The following is a 13,079-nucleotide window of genomic DNA, read 5'->3' on the forward strand; positions in this document are numbered from 1 at the left end:
CATTCTCGCACTGAACAAATGTTTACTAAGTACATATTCTGTGCCAGGCACTGTTCTAGATTCAGGGAAATCAAAATAACAAAACACACCAAGTTTCTGTGCACGTGTGCATATGCAAGCACATTCTCGTGTATGTACATACTATAATGGTGTTGGAAATATGGGGGTCCTGTCTGGGCTTCCCAGGAGCCAAAGTAAACACTTGGAGACTGATTAGCTCTGTTGGCAAGGTAAGAATTTTACTTCTACATACAGAAGGGTGCACAGCAATCAAAATTGAAAGCAGATGCACCCAGCAGGCAGTCTGCTCAGCTTTCATCCCTGACTCATGTGTGCTTGGCCACTGTCCATTGGTCCAAACTGACCACACAATCTTTGGCGAAAACAACCACTGAGGAAAGGGACACTTAGCCAGGGCTCCTTGGTTGGGACTGACTGCACTGTCTCCTATTGGGTTAGTTAAAGAAATGTGCCTTCAGTTGTCCCCAACTTTCTTTGTTGTCTTGAGGTGGGAAAGTCCTGTTGAGTTGAAAGCCTTTTGGACGAGGGGTCCTGGGTTCATTGACTCCGTCCAGCAAAGAATTGAAGAACAGGACACAAATATAGCAAGCAAGAAGTAGGTTTATTGAAAAGAGATAGAGACATAGAGCTAGACTTCTCTGAAGGGGCCCTAGGCCTAGGAATCCAATGGGGGAGTGTTGGCCTGTTCTTCTCATGGTCTCTGATTTCCTCCTTTCCTTACCTCCTTCTCTGTCCACATGCTCCTCACAATTATTGATTGGTGCCCCCTCTGTCCACGCATCTGTTTTTGTTTTTCTATTGGATCTCCCATTTAGGAGCACAAGCATGGAGGATCTGTCTGCTTGGGTCCCCTGCTTGTGTCCATGAGCACGTTTGTCAAGTAGGAAGATGACCTCATCAGAAGACCCCTCTCCATGCTCCTTTGTTCTGGCCCTGTCCCCGACCTCCTCACCTACCATCTTGCTCTGATGGCCTAAGCCCTTCTATATCTCCCTCCCTGGGGATTTCGTCTTTCTGCTTTGGGAATTTAAACAGTCCTACATTTGTGTAACATTGAAGAAATTTTTTTGTTAAATATTTTTAGCTATAGATGGACTCAGTACCTTTATTTATTTATTTTTATGTGGTGCTGAGGATCAAACCCAGTGCCTCATTCATGTGAGGCAAGCGTTTTACCACTGAGCCACAACCCCATCTCATATTGAAGATTTTATTGATAGTATGATATATGGATGAAATAATCAGATCCTAAAGCTATAAATCATAAAAAATATATTTGTTGAGGAAAAGCATTCTCAGACTTGTTTTTCTTAAGGTCCAAAATCAGGAGAGAGGTTATTTATGGACCTGTAGATAAGTGTGATAATCAATTTAATAGCAGTGTGTATGAGACAAAAGAATGTGTAAATGGAATTTAAAATCTGGAGAGTCAATTTTGGTCATTCTTGTTTTGTCTCACGTCACCTTCCTACCTATCCATATGTCTTCTATTCTGCTTCAACTGCCTGAAACCCTCAGTGGTGAGGCCTTTAAAACTTTTTGAAAAATAACCACACTTGGGCTGGGGCTGGGGCTCAGCGGTAGAGCGCACCCCTAGCACGTGTGAGGTCCTGGGTTCCATCCTTAGCATAAAATAAAGGTATTGTGACCAAGTACAACTAAAAAATAAATAGTGTTGTTTTATTATTATTTTTTAATAGGCCATTTTGTGGGAACATAGAGGTAGCTGGGCTGCTCTTGGATGCAGGTGCATGTGGGCTGAGTTACCTGAATCCAGTGACTCAGTGTATGAGAGGTGTTCGCCTAGTAGAAGGAATTCTGCATGCCCCTGATGCTGGTTGGGGAAACCTGGTATGCGTTGTGAACTATCCCAAAGATAACAAAAGGAAAATGGATGAGACAGATGCTTCATCGGTAGTGAAAGTAAAGAGCAGTCCAGAAGACATGTGATTTAATAGTGTTGGTTCTCCCATGGAAAACAACCAAAGAGGACCTGAAAGAATGTCTTAGTGCCTTTGGAGAAATTCTTATGGTGCAGGTCAAGAAAGATATTAAACCTGGTCATTCAAAAGGGTGTGGCTTTGTATGTTTTACGGAATATGAAACTAAACCCAGGTGAAAGTAATGTCACAGCAACATATGATGGTGTGATTGTCAACTCCCCAATTCTCAGCAAAGCCCGGATGAGCCTCGGGAAGCAAAAAGGTGTTTGTTGGGCGCTGTACAGAGGACATGTCTGCCAACAAGCCGCAGCAATTCTTCTGTCAGTACCGAGAAGTGGTAGATGTCTGCATTCCCAAACCATTCAGGGCTTTTGCCTTTGTTACATTTGCAGATGATCAGGTTGCCCAGTCTCTTTGTGGAGAGGACTTGATCATTAAAGGAATCAACATGCATATGTCCAAAGCTGACCCTAAGCACAAGAGCAATAGGCAGTTAGAGAGAAGTGGAAGGTCTGGTGATAATCCAGGTGGCTTTGGGAATCAGGGTGGGTTTGGTAACAGTAGAGAGGGTGGAGCTGGCTTTGGAAATAATCAGAGTAGTGACGTGGGTGGAGGGATGAACTTTGGTGCTTTTAGCATTAATCCAGCAATGATGGTGGCAGCCCAGACAGCACTGCAGAGCAGTTGGGGTATGACGGGCATGTTAGCCAGTCAGGCCCATCAGGTAATAACCAAAGCCAGGGCAACATGCAGAGAGAGCCAAATCAAGCTTTTCGGTCTGGAAATAATTCCTATAGTGGTTCTAATTCTGGTGCTGTAATTGTTTGGGGATCAGCATCAAATGCAAGGTCAGGTAGTGGTTTCAATGGAGGCTTGGCTCAAGCATGGATTCTAAATCTTCTGGGTGGGGAATGTAGATAATGGGTTATGTTGGTTAGCATAGAATAGTGGGAATTCAAATTTTTCTAAACTCATGGTAAGTATATTGTACAATACATACGTATGAAGAATTTTCAAAATTGGTTTGTTCAGTGTGGAGTGCATTCAGCAGTATTTTTGACATTTTTCTTTAGAAAAAGAGGAAGAGCTAAAGGAATTTTATAAGTTTTGTTACAAAAAGGGTTGAAATATTGAGCCGCTGAAAGTGAATTGCTGTGCGCCTGATTGGTAAACCAACACACGACAACTGATATCAAAAGGTTTCTCCTGTAATGTCTCATTCCTGGACTTGTTAAGTGAATCTTTGCATGTTTAAAGTGGAAACCATTGATTAGAACGACATTCTTTTCTCCTTTTTTTAACTTGAACCCCACCATATGGATTTTTTCCTTAGGAAAATCTCCTTTTGGGAGATCATGGTGTCACAGTGTTGGGTTCTTTTTTTTTTTTTTTTTTTTTTTTTTAAATATTTATTTATTTATTTTTTAGTTTTTGGCGGACACAACATCTTTGTTTATATGTGGTGCTGAGGATCGAACCCGGGCCGCACGCATGCCAGGCGAGCGTGCTACCACTTGAGCCACATCCCCAGCCCAGTGTTGGGTTCTTTTGGTTTTATTTTTTAACACTTGTTTCCACTCATATACAAAAGTACAATATGAAGCCTTCATTTAATGTCTGTAGTTTATCTCATTTCAAATGTTTATGGAAGAAGCACTTCATTGAATGTAGTGTTGTAAATATTCTGCCATAGGAATGCTTCTGTCTGCATGCTTTCTCATTCAAGAATTTGTCATCACGCTGCCCAGGCTGTGTCTTTGACCATGAATGTTCCGTTTTTATCAACTCCTCTTTATTTCATGAAGTCGTATCAATGCTATGAATGCAAGGCTGGGATTTGGAACCAGAAAGCTGTTTGAACTTTTGAAACCTTGTGTGGGATTGATGGTGGTGCCGAAGCATGAAAGGCTAGTACAAGTGAGGAAAGGAGAGAGCACGTGCAGAGACTTGGTTGGTGGTTCATAATGGATATTTTTTAACTTGGCCAGATGTGTCTCTCAATCCTGTGGCTTTGGTGAGAGAGTGTGCAGAGGGCAATGATAGCAAATAACCTATGAATGTTTTTTGCATTCAAAGGACATCCACATTTGTTGGAAGACTTTAAGTGAGTTTTGTTTTTAGATAACCACGTTAGTTGGGTGGGTTAAGTGAAATGATACTTGTACTTCCCCTGCCCCTCTGTCACCTACTGTGAATGCCCTATGGTGTGTGTTCTCCTCTGATAGTGATATGTAAATGTGGTAACACGAACTGTAGCTGATGGGTTGAGAACAAGGACTGAGCTTGTGGTATGCTTTGCTGGAGTACTTAGAAGCAGAGCTCACCAGTGAGCTCAGGTGTCTCAAAGAAGGGTAGAAGTTCTGATGTCTGTTAGCTACCCAGAAGAATGCTGTTTGCTGCAATTCTGTGTCCTGTGCTTGGATGCTTTTTATAAGAGTTGTCAATGTTAGAAATTCTTAAATAAAAACTGATTTAAATTTTAAAAAAGAAAAAAATAAATAGAACCACTCTGCTGGATAGGGTGGCACAGGCCTGTAACCCTAGCAACTCAGGAGGCTGAGACAGGAGGATTGTAAGTTCAACCACTTAGCAACTTCAGCAACTTAGGCCCTAAGCAACTTAGAAAAATCCTGTTTCAAAATAAAAAAATAAAAAGGGCTGAGGATGTATCTCAGTGGTAAATAGCTCCAGATTCAATCCTCAATACCAAAATAAACAGAGTGGAGCTAGAATGCTGGCAGCACAGGTCCCAAGGTTCCAAAGGGGTGGCTGCCCTGTGCTCCATGGCTTTGGGAAGTGGTGTTCCTACTGAAGATGACCAGGTAACTGGAGGTTATGGGAGATCATAATGGCTACAAGGAAGAGCCTGGGCCCTTAGAGTATATGACCCCCAGTTTCCAGTACTACAGAAGGCCCTGACTTGGTCCCATTCATCAACAGTAAGTGAATAGTGAGTGGCATCTGTGAGGACAACAGTGCTGTCACCTGGTTCTGGCTGCACAAAGGGGAGACCCAGCAATGCTCAAACTGTGGAACCCTTTACAAGCTGGTGCCTCACTAGTTGACCCTCCGTGATCCTGAACTAACTTACTCAAAATGTGTTTCTTCTTTTCAATAAAGACGAGCCACTGTATAGGTCCTTCTCTCGTGAAAACAAAAGAAAACAAAATGAATCCACAAACTGCTGGACAGCAAATGAACCCTACCAAGGCCTTAAGCAATATCGTGAGTTCACATAAATGACTCCCTCCAATGTCCCATCCCAGCATTGTCCTAGCCCCACCTCATTAAACTTCTCAGAGACTGCTGTCATCATGGAGAGAGGCTATGCAACATGTGCTGGGTTGTTTGTCTGTGTCCTCACAATACCACAAATTTCTACTCGGTACTTACTTCTCCCTCCATACAAACTGACTAAATAATAAAGTTAGACTTGGAGTTACCTTATGACCTCACAACCTCAGTCCTGATATACACAGTATGTAAAAGAATTGAAATCAGACTCAAAAAGGCATCTGTGCACCAACATTCAGAGTAGTAGTATCCACAACAACCAAAGCATGTGTCCATCACCATATGGATGGACTATTATTCAGTACTAAAGAGGAATGAAGTTCTGACACATGATACATTGGATGAACCTTGAGACCATTATGTTAAGTGAAAGAAGTCAGGCGTACAACAGAAGATGTTCTATTTCACTTATATGAAATATCTAGAAGAAGCAAATTCATAGAGACAGAAAGTAGATTATAGATTACAGGGCATGCAGGGAGGGTAGAGAGAATGGGAAATTATTACTCAAGGGTTCAGAGTTTCTATTTGGGGTGATGAATTAGTTTAGACAGTGGGACAGTTGTACAACATGAGGAATGTAATAAAACCACTGAACTGTGAAATGGCTGAAACAGCAGTGTTAATAGGTATTTTACAACAAATTTTTAAATGGTTAAAAAAATAAATCAATAAACCCATGAAACTTTTTCAAGGAAAGAAGAGCTTTCAGTGAATCTACACTGCAACAGGGTGAAAAGCACAGGCCCTGCTAATCCGAAGATTTATAAAAGAGAAAGTGCTTCATTATAAGGGCTTGGTGGAGGCAAATACTCTGAAGCCTTGTAGTGCAGCATGGGAAGCAGCTGAATAGTTCCATTGAATCTTATCAGCCTTGGAGGCAGACCTGGGCCCGACACACAGGAGATTGTTTCACAATCCACTGGTTTTAGGGTTTAATGAAACAAAACAGGAAGGACGAACATGGGGAGATGTTATGTCTTCCACCTATCCAGGATTCAAGACAAGCAAGAACAGAGTGTATCTATGGTGATAAGACATACCACAGAATACACACACACACACACACACACACAATCTGAAACGCTGAGCTGGATTTAAAATCACTGCTTACTAAGGAAATGTGGAAAGCACAACATTTAGCATTTACAGGAGAAACTTTTTGTTGTTGTTATGGGGGAAAGAGAAATATAAATAGTAAAATGATTTCATAAGCTTGTATGCTATATACAACGTCTTTTGTAATAAAATAAAAATTGGCCTGGAGCTTCCCAGTAATGATGTGTCCAAATGCCACTCTTGGGTTATTAAGTAGCAAGTTGTCAGGAGATGCTGGAGGGATGAGTTTTGCATGAGTTTGTTGGTTAAGGGCCCTCATTTAGGGCAGAGGCTAAGTCAACTGAGCCCTGTGTACCAGTGATTTCAGCACGTTGAGAGATACAGTTTTACCCCCAAATCAGCTCCATGGCCCCAAGGAAACACTTCCAGCCAGGTTGCCTTGTGTGTAGAGGTGGGAAGGGTGACTTGGCAGAGAATACAAGTAAAAGCTGCTTTTTCTGGTTCCAGGAAACAGGTCCATATGCCTTCAAGGGCACAGCCGATGGAAATCCCTGAGCTTATCATCCTTCTGAATTACATCTGGACTATATGTATGGAGAGGGTGGTTCAAGTGAAACCTAGATATTTGACATGTTCTTCACCCAAGTACAGTTGATCTGCTTTGCTTTCCTGTGGGGATAACTGCAATTGCTCCCTGTTCAATTAGGTGTTCTTTGGGGACTATGGAGAGAGTGCTTCTTTGCCAATCCTGAGTCAACACTGATTTCCTCTGAAGACTGCTAAGTAAATCCCCATGTGAGCTCTTATATGTGTGTCTTTTGAGCTTCTCTGTGGAATCGGGTTGAATCCAGTGAGCAATAAGCGTGATGACTCTGAGGGAAGCGAAACCATTCTTGGAATCAGCTGCAGTGACTCTTTTCCTGTTCAAACACTGACATTCCTGTGCTTATGCCTAGCTGGTTTGTCAAATCCAGAGCTACTGCTCGATTGGGCACCATCGTCCTTGGCTGCCTTGGGCACTTGGTTCCATGCATGCTGTGGTTACAAATAGGATCCTGGGCTTGTAGAATCTTTTCCGGGCTCACTATGCCCCAAAAGACTAGACTAGGAGGCAGATCAATTCTAGAAGGTTTTGGCCTTTTGGAGCAAGTGTCATAAGACAAGGGCCTCTTGCTCATTTTTCATTCAAGAAGTATTTACTGAGCACCTACTCAGTAGATGTCAGGAAATGTTCTCCATTCTGGAAAACATCAGTGAACTGAACTGTTCTAGCAGAGATTAATGAAACCCATGAAAAATTTCAAAATTCCTTGTTTCTGCCTGTCCTGCTCTTGTCATCTCCTTCAGAGGAAGCTTGGGGAAAAACGAGGAGACGAAACTCATCATACACTTATTTTGAGGCCCCTTGGGGAGAAGTCACATGATGGAGAAGGGCTACTGCACGTTTGAGATCATCTATAAGCTTCCACATCACTTCTTTTTCTTCTGCTTGCTGCTTGCCTGTTTGAATAGCATTTCTCAAAGATAGACTCTTGACTGATGTGCTTACGGTGTAAGGCATATAATAGCCATCCTTTTACACCTATTAGCCAACAATCACTCCCAAGCCTCTGATCATCTTCCCCTACATGTGTGAAACTGAACCAAAAAATTAGCTCTGGACAGGGTCTTCCTTTCAACCCCCAGCAGTCCTCTCCTTATAATGTAAAACACTGCCAGAGCCAGTTGTGGGATTCTGGCCCATCAGCTGGAGCAAAGACACAGAGTTTTGTTCATTTCTAAATTCTCCCTTAAACAATTAGAAGTACCCACTCTGTGCCAAACACATTCTAGTTGCTAGGGATTTAAGAGTGAGCATAAAGGGATAAAGGGTCTGTCTCATAGAACTGATATGGTATCAAGGGCAGGGAAGTGGAGAAAATATAATGATGTTCATTGATATCTTTTACAAATAATAATTTTCCAATTCTAAATGCTTGGAGAGCATATTAAAACAGATTGCTGGGCTCCAAGCCCAGAAACAGATTCAAAAAATTTAGGGTGGGGCCAGAGCATTTGCAGCTCTAACAAACTCTCAGTGGATGCTACTCAAAGTATAGTTCACACAAATCATAGTGCTCCAAGGTCACAGTGACTTAGACTTCGAAGATGAAAAACTGCTTGCTTTTCCAAGTGTGGTTCTGAGGACAGGTGATTCTTATGAGAAGCACCGTTAAAGCTCAGAAAGAAAGATATTTTGGTCTCCCCTTAAGGAAAGTTTATCAGAATAGAAGTGAAAAGGTATCAACCAAAAGAAAAATGATAAAAACACAAAAAACTTTTACTTAAAATTGGAGAAATGAGACTGGACGTGTAATGCAGTGTTTACCTAGCATGCACAAGGCCCTGGTGTGTTTGATCCCCAGCACCACATGGAAGCAAGGGCGAAAGAGGAGAAATGACTCTGTGTCCCTATTGTAAAAAACCTTGAGGGAATTCAGTTACTTGGGAGACTGAGGCAGGAAGATCATAAGTTCTAGGCCAGCCTGGGCAACTTAGTGAGATCATGTCTCAAAAAATAAAAAAGTTTTAAAAAGGGGATGTATCTCAGTGGTAGAGCACCCCTGGTTTGGTCCCTAGTACCACAAAACAAACAAACAAAAAGACTTGGGAGGATTCAATACTCATGAGAAATAATTTATTTCTAAAATACTCAGTGTTGTGCGGTAGAGTTCTTACACTTTGGCAGGAGTGTATGTATTTTTATATGTATATGTATATATACACACACACACACTTTTATATGCATGTGTTATGCACGTGTGTTATATACATGTGTTATGTATGTGTGTTATGCATGTGTCTTATATACATGTGTTATATGCACATGCACTATATGCACATGTGTTACGTGCACATCTATTATATATGTGTGTCACATGTGTTGTGTTATATGTGTTTTATATATATGTGTTATATGTGTGCATTATGTTACATGTGTTATATGTGTTATACATGTGTCATATATGTGTCATATATGTGTTTATGTTATATGTGTTGTATATGTGTGTTACATATGTGCATTATATGTATTTGTTATGCATATATGTGTTATATATGTGTGTTGTATGTGTGCATTGTGTGTGCACTGTGTGTGGTGTGTGTGATATATGTGTGTGACGTATATGTGTGATATATATGTGATATGTGTGTGATATATATGTGAAATATGTGTGTGATGTATGCGATATATGTGTGATATATGTGATGTGTGATATATGTGATATATGTGTGTTATATGTTATGTGTGTGTTATATATGTGTGTTGTTTGTTATTTGTTATTTGTATGCTATTTGTATGCTATTTATATGGTATTATAATATTATATATTATGTATCATATTATATATTATATAAAATATTATATCATATGAAATATTATATATTTTATATCAGAGTGTGTGTGTATATATGTGTGTGTGTGTGTGTGTGTGTGTCTTTTTCTGGAGTGTAACATATACTGAAACTTTTAAAACAATGATTTTTAACCCAGCAATTTCTTTATGTTGATGTGCATATAATTTTTTTTTTACATTTAGAAAAATTAAGCCTTTTAGTCCACTTGTATTGGGGAATAAAAAATTCCAGGGAAAATCCCACCCAATAAAGGTTAAGGGGGGCAGCATCCCAAGGTCAGGGGCGACGATTGGGTCTTCGGGGCAGTGGCCATTCATGCCTCTGCATGGACAAGCCCTCGACCTGGAGAAGGGTGGGGAAAGCTCTGACACAGCTGTGTCTAAGTGCCTCTCACCCAGCCAGGGAGGTAACTCAAATCACTTGGAGGATGGCCTCCCATGAAGCCTTTTATTTTGGATAGCTGTAGATTTATTTGCAGTTGTAAGGCATACTCCAGAGAGCACTCATGAGTCCTTTACCTCGTTCCCTGTCACGAGCTGTCTGTGTGTGGACTATGTTGCACATAGTAGCCTCCGAAGGGGATAAGTCTGGCACTGGGAACTCTCTGGGTCTCCCTCAACAGAGATTGACCTCCTGATGCAGGTGAACTTCCCCCCTCAAACTCTGCCTAAGATCCTATACAGCACCTGAGATGGGTGTGACCTGCCAAGATATCAATCAACCTGCTGACTGCAAGACATCATGAAGTAAGACTCTGCCCTTGAAACCTTACCCCTGCCTTTGATGTAACCCCTTAAATAAACCAAGGGAGCCATTTTATCTTTGTCTAGTTCAAGAACCCATGTGGACTAGATCTATCAGGGGCTTCACTTTTGTTAATATATTTCTGAGTGTTTGTGTTTTATTATTTGTTAATTATTTAAGATATTAAGATTTAGGGTGGGGGCTGGGGATATAGCTCAGTTGGTAGATTCTTGCCTTGCATGCACAAGGCCCTGGATTCCATACCTAGCACCAAAAAAAAAAAAAATTATGGTGGCTTGGATTATCCTGGACAGGAAGAAGGACCCCTTAACAAGATGCTGGTCATCTTCCCCCAGAAAGTTCCCCTCAATGGCAGCATCTTATTAAAAAAGCCACAGTACGTACGATGTCACAAGCAGCCTCTCCCAATTTTACTCAGAATTCCCATTTTACTCAATCTCATTTGTGTGTGTTTGTGTGCTGATGTGTGTCTAGTTCTATATAATTTTATCACATGTGTAAGTTTGTGTATCTCCATCACAGTCAAGATACTGAATAAGCATCTGTAAGAATATGCCATTTTGCCATTTTTTTTTCCTGTATTGGAGATTGAACCCAGGGGCTCCCTACCTCTGAGCCACATTTCTTCATGAGACAGGATCTCACTAAATTGCCCAGGCTTACCTTGAACTTTTTATCCTCCTGATTCAGCCTCTTAAGATTACAGGCATGAGCCACTTCGGCCAGAGTCATTTTATCCTTTTGTAAAAACACCTACATCCTGAGGTCATAAATATTTAGCTATAAGAATGTTTCTTAGCTGGGTGGTGCCCAGGTGGTGCCCACCTGTAATCCCAGCAGCTTGGGAGGCTGAGGCAGGAGGGTAGATAGTTTAAAGCAGCCTCAGCAATTTAGCAAGGCCTTAAGCAACTTAGACTCTGTCTCAAAATAAAAAAATAAAATAGGGCTGGTGATGTGATAAAACTACCCTGGGTTTATTCCCTAATTACAAAAAAAAAAATTTCTTACAGTAATCTTTCTAATAATTAAAAAAAATGGCTGGATGTAGCTCAGAGGTAGAGGCAGGCTTAACATGAGTGTAATTGAACCCTGGTTCAATCATTAGGACTAAAAATAAAAAGAAAGGAAGAAAAAGGAAAAAAAAACTATTCACTAATGGGATCTTAATTATATAAATTATAGAATAGTTTTAAAATAAAATAAATATCATTCAATCTTCAAAGAACTTTTTTAGTAAGGTATTAGGAACCAATGACTTGGAAAGGAGTTTATGATATATTAAGTAGAAATGACTTTTTAAGTATACTTTACTTTTCTTCTTTTTACCTGATTATGTTTTCTGAAAAATCTATAATCACCATGTATTACTTTTTAAAAATATATTTTTAGTTGTATATGGGCACAATACCTTTATTTTACTTACTTATTTTTACATGGTGCTGAGAATCAAACCCAGTGCCTCAGAATGCTAAGCAAGCACTCTACAGTGGTAACAAAACCAGCCCAATACATTATTTTTTAAAAATGTATTTATAACACAAATTCACTTTTTTTTGGTACTAGGGAATGAACCCAGTGGCACTCAACCACTGAGCCATATCCCCAGCCCTTTTTTGAATTTTATTTAGAGACAGGGTCTCGCTGAGTTGCTTATGGCCTTGCTAAATTGCTGAGGCTGGCTTTGAACTTGAAATCCTCCTGCATCAGACTCCCAAGCCGCTGGGATTATATGTATGTGCCCAGCTTAAATTTATTATTTTTAAGTTCAGTGACATTTGCTGATTCATACTGTGGTGCAACCATCACCACAGTCTATCTCCAGAACGTTTTTATCAGCCCATACTGATCTCCACTCTCCCCCTCAACCTCCTAGTGACTGCTATTCTATCTTCTGTCTCTAGGGACTGGATGATTTTGGGTACGTCATAAAGATGGAATCAGAATATTTGTCCTTTGTGTCTGGCTTGTTTTAGTTAACATAACATCTTCAAGGGTCATCAGTGTTGTAGCATGCATGCCACTTTGAATTTTTTCTCTGTGCTGGGGATGGTACCCAGGGCCTCACATGAACTAAGCATGAACTCTACCACTGAGCTACACCCCCAGCCACCACTTTGACTTTTAATTCATAGGTTACACTAAATATAAAGTTGACTATAACAAGCTCTGTGTTTGTGACATGTTTCACATTTGCTACTAAGAATGGCAAAGCCAAAGGTGAGCCTGAAGTACCATTAATCCAAAATTCTTGAAACTGAGGGATCTCTGAAACAAGAGTTTAGTGAGCCATTACAGATGCTAGCCAGGAAAGGACCAGGTTCTGAGATAAGTTCTTACAACTGCTAGCAGTAGGACTCGGTGGCAGTTGGAAACATCTCTGCCTGATCTAGAACTAAGAACATTTCTTTATAACAAAAAATTGGGGGCTGGGGTTGTAGCTCAGTGGTAGAGCACTTGCCTAGCACATGTGAGGCACTGGGTTCGATCCTCTGCACAACATAAAAATAAATAAATAAAATAAAGATATTGTGTCCATCTACAACTAAAAAAAATAATAAATTTGGAAAAGGAAGGCATAAGTTATTTAGATTGGACCTATGA

The 13,079-nt window shown here is 40.5% G+C and overlaps 1 pseudogene; it reads left to right on the plus strand.

Annotated features, from left to right (window-relative positions):
- Nucleotides 1–1,773: 1,773 nt before the first annotated feature.
- On the plus strand, nucleotides 1,774–2,881 carry LOC124101881 (TAR DNA-binding protein 43-like; annotated as a pseudogene).
- The last annotated feature ends 10,198 nt before the right edge of the window (nucleotides 2,882–13,079 follow it).

This window comes from Marmota monax, unplaced genomic scaffold, assembly GCF_021218885.2.
Source record: "Marmota monax isolate L192 unplaced genomic scaffold, Marmota_monax_Labrador192_F-V1.1 WCK01_AAM20220418_F8-fsc00052, whole genome shotgun sequence".
Lineage (NCBI taxonomy): Eukaryota > Metazoa > Chordata > Mammalia > Rodentia > Sciuridae > Marmota > Marmota monax.